This window comes from Silene latifolia, chromosome 4, assembly GCF_048544455.1.
Source record: "Silene latifolia isolate original U9 population chromosome 4, ASM4854445v1, whole genome shotgun sequence".
NCBI classification, from domain to species: domain Eukaryota; kingdom Viridiplantae; phylum Streptophyta; class Magnoliopsida; order Caryophyllales; family Caryophyllaceae; genus Silene; species Silene latifolia.
In genome coordinates this window covers 27,275,284-27,284,766 of record NC_133529.1, presented here as the reverse complement: position 1 = coordinate 27,284,766, position 9,483 = coordinate 27,275,284, and the positions used below count along the sequence as shown (strand labels likewise).

The 9,483-nt window shown below is 34.6% G+C and overlaps 1 long non-coding RNA gene across 1 annotated transcript; it reads right to left on the bottom strand.

Moving 5' to 3' along the window:
- Positions 1-1,198: 1,198 nt before the first annotated feature.
- Positions 1,199-3,472, bottom strand: LOC141652166 (uncharacterized). The gene is made up of 3 exons (XR_012547001.1): positions 3,156-3,472; positions 1,979-2,098; positions 1,199-1,520 (listed from the first exon to the last, which is right to left on the bottom strand). It is a non-coding gene; the product is annotated as an uncharacterized LOC141652166 (long non-coding RNA).
- Between the last annotated feature and the right edge of the window lie 6,011 nt (positions 3,473-9,483).

The window sequence follows — 9,483 nt, the reverse complement described above, 5'->3', positions numbered from 1 at the left end:
GATAACCTGTGAACTATTGAGGAATGGGTGAATCAATTATCCATGGCTGTGTGAATATGATATTATCAACTCTGGTGAATCAAATATCAGGAGTTTCTGAAACCATTAGCCTGGAGCATAAATACCTGAATGTTCTTTAGCTGTCGAATAGCATCCGAGTTTTGTTTTTGTTTGGTCGATTGTAGGCTTCTGTAGTGCTATGCAGTGATGGTTTACATTTTGCTGCAATTTATCTTCCTTGGTAATATAAGCAAGGTTCCTCTCTATTTCCTCAAGGTTCTACCCTATTTTGATGACGAGCAACGATAACTCGTACTATAATCTAAGGGCCAAATTTTAACCAACAAGTGGAAATAAAGAGAGAATAGTGGATATTAGGGAACAATTATTTCGTATGTTAAATTAGGCCTTTAGATACACTCATTTACGTTGCTAGTTCCGCATCTCAAACAAGCTAGATACATACTTTTACCTTGCTAGATACACTTATTTACCTTGCTAGATACACATATCTAGCAAGCTAGATACACTTTTTACCTTGTTAGATACACTCATTTACGTTGCTAGATACGTATCTCAAACAAGCTAGATACACTCTTTTACCTTGCTAGATACACTTATTTACCTTGCTAGATACACATATCTAGCAAACTAGATACACTTCTTTTTTAAGTTCTCTGACTTAAATACATTACTTTAAGTTGCTAGATACATACTTTTAACAAGATAGGTACACTATTTTAAGTTTCTAGATACACGTCTCTTTAACTAGCTAGATACACTCATTTTAAGCTACTAGATACATACCTTTAACTAGATAGATACACTTCTTTAAGTTACTAGATACACACTTTACACTCTTAATTTGTTAGAAACAAAACTTTAGCGTTCTAGATACACTCCTTTAAGTTACTAGATACATACCTTTATCTAGCTAGATACACTTCTTTCGGTTATTAGATACATACTTTTAGTTAGTTACATACAGTTTTATAAATTATTAGATACATATCTCGAAATGGTGATAGACTATGTTATCATAGCCTCAGGCAATGTATAAATATCATCTGAACCTCAGGCAATGTATAAATATCATCTGAGCCTTCAATCAAACCGTCAAATCACCCACAGAAAGGTCGCTCACTTTGTCACCAGTCCCAGGCTACCTCCGAAATTCACCTCGCTTATGGTCGCGACACTCCCAAAGCTAACGTAGAGTACCGACTTTGGTGCTTTGGTGTTTAACCAGGCAATGGATGTTTTGTCTTCTGTCCATATGCTCACTTGGGAAGCTGGAAAATATTTGTGAATTGGACCGATAGGAAATATAGGAAATGGAACGTTTTGTTGAAGTCTAGCTATTGAGACATCTTCAAGTTCCTCAAAGGTGTTGCAGATCACTCCTTGGGAAGTCGTCATCTCATTTAACACATTTGTTAGTAGATGATGCAGTGTCTCTGCAGGAAGGTCTTTGACTTTCAGAGGTGGAAATTCGATCTTTGGGTCGTCTAACTTGGTTTCTGAAATTTTGTATAGGAAGAGACTGGTAAATGTGCAATCGACAACAAGAACAACAAATAATCCAGTAACTCAAAGACTCCCGCTGATGTATAGATATACTCGGTACTTGACTAAATATGTCTCAAGGGCATTCTCTTACGGCAGGGTAAGGCTGTAAATGCAACTTTAACCCTTGTGTCAATAACACAAAAAAACTAATTCAGTGATTCATTTAGTTTTGTTCCTTTATAATCCAGAACTAAAATTTAGGAATCCTTGGCTTCATTTCATGATTTCCTCACTCGCCTAAACTTGCCTAACTACAGAATATTCAGAGGACTACTTGACTGATAATAAGATGATAAAATATTCAGTTGCCTGTGTAGTATAAGGGAGGGAATTTGAATCTATAACCTCACTGATTGTAAAACAGACTACTTAACTGACAATAAGACGAGATTTTAATGTTCGGAAGTACCATTAAGAGGGAAATAGCCTTTTTCAAGCAGGGATGAAAATGAGTTGTAAACCGCATAGGTCGACAAGCTACCAGTCCTGAGAGCAATCCTAGGCAGATTAAAACTATCTGCAACAACGCCTGCAAACGTAAACATAGGATCAGCGATGAGGCAGGTAACAGGGTCCTGATATGTATCTAATCTTGGCAGCCTTCATTCCGACATTGAAGAAAGCTGATACAATGTAGCTAGCAATATACAGGGGAATGAGAACAAGCATCGAAGAAAGCTGATATAAGCAATGTAGCTAGCAATAATATCATAGCTCTAGCAAACCCATTTCTCTGATTTGTTCAAAATGAAAACTACAATGTGAAAATTGACATACAACTCAATTTATACTAATTCATAGTCAGTAACTTGTTCGGAACCCATAACAAAGTTGTTGAATCCATCGAAGCGGCTGAAATCAATATATCCCTGCAAAAACTGAAAAAGGAGAAAACGGGAAGGTGTATAACAACTGCAGCACTACATTAAAAAAATGCACATTAATTTCAGAGACCTCGCTGACCATCCCATTCGGTCAATGTCGGTCATTTAGTAAAATAATCGTGACATGGGTTCTAAACCCGTCATTATCTAAACAGCTGATCCTATTTTTGCTATGGAACACCATGGATCACAACATTCACAGTTTATGTTCGCTCCCATTCTCACCCATGAAAGCCAAACAGACTAATTAGTCAACAATATACTTCATATAGCCTCTGCTTAGCATATGAATGTTCCACAAAATACATGGAATCCAATTGCATATCAAATATTCAACCCCACAACTGATGCATGACAAAATGGCGTATAAAACAAAACATCTGAAACTTTGTCATCAATAACAAAGTTATCACTCATCAACCTACAACCAATTTTATAATTACAAATTTACAATGATTATCGATTGCCAATGAGTGTCCGGACATCAGACATACTCACATATACATACCATTTTCTAACAATTACATAAAGAATGTTTCCGTTTAACACTAATACCCCCACTACAGGCTACTGAATCGGACATTTCCCGAGACAAAATGTTCCGACTAGGCCATTTTTACAACTTTTTTTGAATTTCCACCTTTTTTAGCAGATCTATAATTAAAATCACTAGTTTTTTGAAGTTGAAAAGAACTAACTCACCGGAGAAGGGAGATGCAATGAAAATTCGGCGATAGTATGCTGGAGTGAGTCGTCGGAGAAAGGAATTGGTCGCGGGAGCAAAGGCGATGCGTGAATGATAAAACGAAGAGACATTAAAAACAGATGGAGAAGAGGAAAAACAAGACCGTCGGCGTCGAAGTTGGGTTTGAGTGATCGGTGTATAAGTGATCGGCGTCGGAGTCCCGTCGAGTAGGTCACCGTCGGAGGGTGGTGGTCTGGGGAGGTGGAGGAGGGGTAGTGGGTGGTGGAAGGGGATGAAAGAAAATAGAAAATACTAATGTCACAAGTGGGTTGGTTTTTTTAATGTTGGCACGATCGTTGATTACTCAAATCTAGTGGTATGTATTAGTTAATACAGTTATTACCGAACTTTAGTTCGCACTGACCCCCCTATATATATATATATATATATATATATATATATATATATATATATATATATATATATATATATATATATATATATATATATATATATATATATATATATATATATATAGAGAGAGAGAGAGAGAGAGGAGTTCTTATAAGTCCACAATTTTGGTTGAGTACCTAAGTCCTAATCTTAGCCACTCATTTTTTGGATGTAACTTCAGTACTTTATGAGTGTAACTTTAGTCTAAGACTGTAACTTTAATGATTTACGAGTGTAACTTTAATCATTTAAAGTCATTTTTTAATATAAAAATTTGAATTTGAACATTTTAAGCCATTTTTTTATACAAAAATTTGACTTTATGTTGTATAATATTATTTTAAATATATAAATTTACATTTATGTAATTTTAACGATTTATGTAACTTCAATCCGTTATGAGTGTAACTCTACTGTTTTACAAGTGTAATTTTAGTATTTTAAGGATGTAACTTTAATTTTTTAAGTCATTTTTTATGTAAAATTTAAATTTATGTAATTTTTAATTTATGTTGAAATTTTATAATTTTCACACAATTTTATGTAACTTTACACATTTACGATTGTAACAATAGTCATAATAAGTGTAACTTTAGTCCGATATGGGTGTAACTTTAGCCCGATATGAGTGTAACTTTAGTCTGATATGGGTGTAACTTTAGTCTGATATGGGTGTAACTTCAGTGTGGTAAGAGTGTAACTTTAGTCTGGTAAGAGTGTAACTTTTGTCCGATAGGAGTGTAACCTTAGTCAGGATCATCACCACAACGACCACCCTTCTTTCTCACCGACCACCTGCAGCACGCACCTCAACATCTTTCGACCACCACCACCCTCTTACCACGACCATCAAACCACCACCAGCCAGCCCTAAAAAAAACGAAAAACTGAAGAAGAAAAAAAAAACACAACTCCCACCGTCAACACCCGCCGTCACCACTACCAAAACAAAAAAAAAAAGAAATCTGAGAAAAAGAAAACGATATCTGAGACAAATAAAGGAAAAGAAAAACGAAACAAGAGGAAAAAAAACACCCGCCGTCACCACCACCAAAAAAAAAAAAGAAATCTGAGGAAAAAAACGAGATCTAAGATAAAAAAAAGAAAAAAAAACGAAATCTGAGGAAACAAACAAAAAAAAAAAAAAAAAACATCCCCACCGTCAAACGTCCCTTCACCACCACCAAAAAAGAAAAAAATACTCACCACCGTTAAAAACAACCACCGCCACAAAAAATTAAACGAAAACTGAAAAAAAACAAACCCACAAAAAAAACGAGATTTGAGAAGAAGGGAGGGGTTGGCCATGGCAGCGGCGTTGGTAGTAGGTCGAGACGGCGGCGAGGGTAGCATGATGGCGGCGTGGTGTGGTGGCGGCGGCGTGGTACCATCGGAGTTGGTGGATGAATATTGAAGGGGGAGAGAAGATGCGAGGAAGAGAGAGAAGTAAGAAAGAGTTGTGGAGGCAGTGAAATGAAGTGGGAGTGATGTGAGAATTAGGGTTTGTTAGTTTTTATATCTCAGCCCATTATTTTGATTTAATCTCAACCATCCATTTATTAGATCTAAGGGTTAGGACGAGGACTCAAGGACTCACCCTAAAAGAGTGGACTTATAGGATCCTATTTCTATATATATATATATATATATATATATATATATATATATATATATATATATATATATATATATATATATATATATATATATATATATATATATATATATATATATATAATTTATGATAGTTAAGTCATAATTCAACTTTTCTCATCTTATGAGTTTACGCGTATTAATACGGGTAAGTCTACTTGTGAAAAAAAGATGATCAAGAGGTTGAATATCCTCAAAATTTAGAGTTGCTAAACAAATGGACAATTCCAGAAGTTAGCAAAAGAACTATTTACAATTATGGGTTTTACAGGATTTATTATAAACCTTTATACACGTTAAATCCTCACTGTAGATTAGCTGATAAAGCTATAAATGAAACTATTATTATTGAGACCAATTGTAACAGATCTAATATAACTACTAGAAAGGCTATTAAATGGGAAGAAATATCTTTTCCTGAAAATTGGACAATTACTCAGGCTATGCCTCCTCAACCAATTATGGAGACTAATTTACTTGATGTACAGCAAACTCCTGAAGGAGCTGTTACTTTAAATTTTGGTAATAATCATTTCCGACCAGGAAGTAGTACTTCAAAAATGACTAGATCTTTTTCTAATAGGACTTTTATTTCAGCCCTTGATCAAGATTTAGACATACCTAGTACATCTAGGTGTTCAACTTCTCAATTAAGAGATGAAGATTTTATTGAAACAGATGAAGATGTTTTAAGAATGCATTCTGACAAAATTTTAAGACGACATCCTAAAAAGGAAGCGGACACATTGTCCCAAATGAGTTTTACTGATGATTAAAAAGGCCTTACTAGATTTTTCTCCTGGTTCAACAACCAGAAAATCTATTAGTAATGAATTTCAATCTCCTATTTGGGAAAAATTTAGAAATTGATTTTTTCATAATTTTGATGAAGAACAGCAAGATATTTTGCAAGATGAGTTTTATGAATACTGCAAGTCAGTAAATGAAATTATTTATTTTGTTCCTTGGTATTGTTCAACTTATTTATATAATCATTTGATTATTCTTGAAAGAAATTTTGAACTTCTCAATGGAAATGAAGTTAAAGGAGTTTATCCTCCCCTTAAAAAGTTTAAATTAGAAGGGTGTTCTTATATGCCCCTTTCAAAAATTTATGAAAATGAGACTATTACAACAACTACTAAACATTTAAATTATTTAATTGAGCAGAATAATTATGCTAATTTATCTTTAAAAATTCTTGGTGAACATATTACAGATTTACATCATAAAACCAATAATGTTATTAATCTTCTCAATCAAGTAGTCCAGAACACTAAAGCTGAAAATCATTTCTCTTCTTCACAAGAGCTAGTTCCTATTATCAAAAATCCTCCTGAAATAAAAATTTTTAATTTTCAATATGATGTAAAAAATGAAAAGCTAATAAGTAAGTTAGCTGAACAGATTTCACAATTAAATTTAAACACTTTAAATGAAGAATTATACCCAGATTTCAAAGATGATTTAAATGTTGTCACAACACGGAGAAGTTGGGGTCAAGAACCTGTTAATACTTTGTATTATAATAAAAGACCTACACCTGTAGATATTATGCAGGAAGAAAATGCTGAGATTATCAGTAACAGTTATCGTGGAACTGATATCTATGAATGGAATATAGACTATTTTGCTGAAAAACAAATTCATAACCACTGTCATAGAATGCTTATGTATTCTCAATGTTGTAAGACTGCAAACAATAGTGATTCTAATATTGCTAAAATGATAGTATCAGGATTTACAGGTCAACTTAAAGGATGGTGGGATAATTATCTCACTAAAGAACAAAAAATAGTTATACTTACAACTACAGAAATTAAAGATGAAGTGCCTACTGAAACTGCAGTTTACACTTTACTTGTCAATATACTTGAACATTTTACTGGTCAATATGGAAATAATTATGATTCCACAAGAACTCTTTTAAAAAATTTTAGATGTAAAACTTTAACTGATTTTAGATGGTACAAAGACACCTTCCTTAGTAGAGTCATGCTTTTACCTGAATGCAATAGCTCCCATTGGAAAGCTAAATTTATTGATGGTTTACCACATTTATTTGCAGAAAGAATCAGAAAGATTCTTCGTAGAGATAATCCTTCTATTAATTATGAAAGATATAATTATGGTCACCTTATTAAAGCTTGTACAGCAGAAGGTATAAACCTTTGTAATGAAATTAAATTAAACCAACAACTCAAGCACCAAAATATTATTGAAAGAAACCAATTAGGAGAATTTTGTGAACAGTTTGGTATGGATATGCCTTCTACTTCTCGTAGGAAACAACACAAAGGCAAGGATAAAACTTATTATCCTAGTCCTAGATATAAAAAGAGAAGATATTCTAAAGAAAAATTAGAAGAAAAAACTCATCGGAAAAATCAAAGAAAATTTCATAAAAAATATTACAAGAAAAGAGGTTATGTACCTCCTAAGGATATAAGATATTACAAATGTAATAAAAAAGGTCATATGGCAAACAATTGTTGGACCCAACAACAAATAAATAATTTGGATATAAATGATGATCTTAAGGATAAGATTTCAAAACTTTTTCTTAATGAACAAAATCTACAAAGTGAAATTGAAACTTTGTCAGATGATTCTAGTAATTCTAGTAATAATTTAAAAATTCTTAAAAATGATTCTTTTTATACAGATAGTAGTTCTGCAACTACTAATTCAGAATGTGAACCATGTGGACAGGGAAAAGTTTGTATTAATCCCAAAAAAGATGACTTCTTTAATCTTTTATCCAATTTTCAAGATGCAAAAATTCAAGTTCTTACCAATAATAATTGGTTAGATATGTTAAAAGCTATCCCAAATGCAGAATTAAGATCTCAAATCATTGAAAATATACCCAGTACCTCTCATAATAGTCTTGAATATGGAAAAATTAAGAATTTTTCAGAAGAAAAACCTTACTCTTTAAAAGAAGTTTATAAACGTCTTCAAAATAAAAATACAACTTCTAGTCCTTCTTCTTTACAAGATATTTTGAAAGAGATGGATAATTTAAAATCTGAGATTAAACGTCTTAAAATTGAAGAACAAAGAAATGATATAAGAATTTCTAATCTTGAACAACTTTTTATTTTTCAACATGATTTGAGAAATAATGATTCAGAGTCTAAAGGTGAAAAGGTTGATAACCATGTTATTCCTATCCCTGACTTTATTCCTAATTTAGATGGTAAAGATCAAGCTATGCAACTTGTTAATACTATTGATGGGGCATATTCTGCACCGATGACCGAGTCAACATATTGAGCAAGGTCAAAGATATCCACAGCAAGTCAACGACTTAGACAGCCTAGCCGATGCAGTCCATCGGCTGTCGCCCTGGTCTCGGCATGGCAACCCGCCAAAGGGACACATACCCGCGTACTCACATCCAAGACCCCTCGGTGGTGAGTCAACAGGGCCCGCCGGCCTGCCATAGGTCCCTCGGCCGAGGGGTAAATCAGTCTTTCCACCTGCTAGCCACTTGGCCACTACGTGACAAAAGGTGAAAGCCTATAAATACTCCTCAACCTTCATTGAGGAAAGGATCCAACTAATCCACAACGAAACCTAAATACACTATTCATCTGGTAATATCTTCCTTATCTCTCTACAATATACATTCAGCCAAGTAACAACTTATCCCTTAAGTTTACCGACTTGAGCGTCGGAGTGAGTACGCTTGGCACAAAGCCAAGCCCTCAGTTCGTTCATTGTTGCAGGAGAGGCCGAGAGGAACGATTAAGACCAAAGGAGAATCTAACTCAAGACATCATTCAACAAGCCACGGGTGGTAACTATACTTGCTCTGGAATTACACCCGGAACAATTGGCGCCGTCTGTGGGGAAGATACTAGAAGCTAGTCACATTCATTCCCAAACAAAAAAAAAACAACAAAAACCCACCCAAAAAGCTAAGAAGATGTCAAAACAACAAGACGCAGTCGTGACCGACGAAACCGCATTCTACCAAGATGATACTTTCAACAATTCTCGAGTCGTGCGCCCTCCACCGGCGGAGTAATCCAACCGGAGTTCGGGATGCCAATAATACCGCATACACGCCGCCAACCGCCAACCAGGTCACCATCATGGGACATGTGGTTGACGTAGCAAACCGAAAATGGTCCTGGACTTAATTAGTAATACGCCCGCTCACACTGTCACGCCGACAAGAGCGGCGGAAACCGTCCAAGAGACCAGGGCCCAAAACGTGACTCCGAGAAA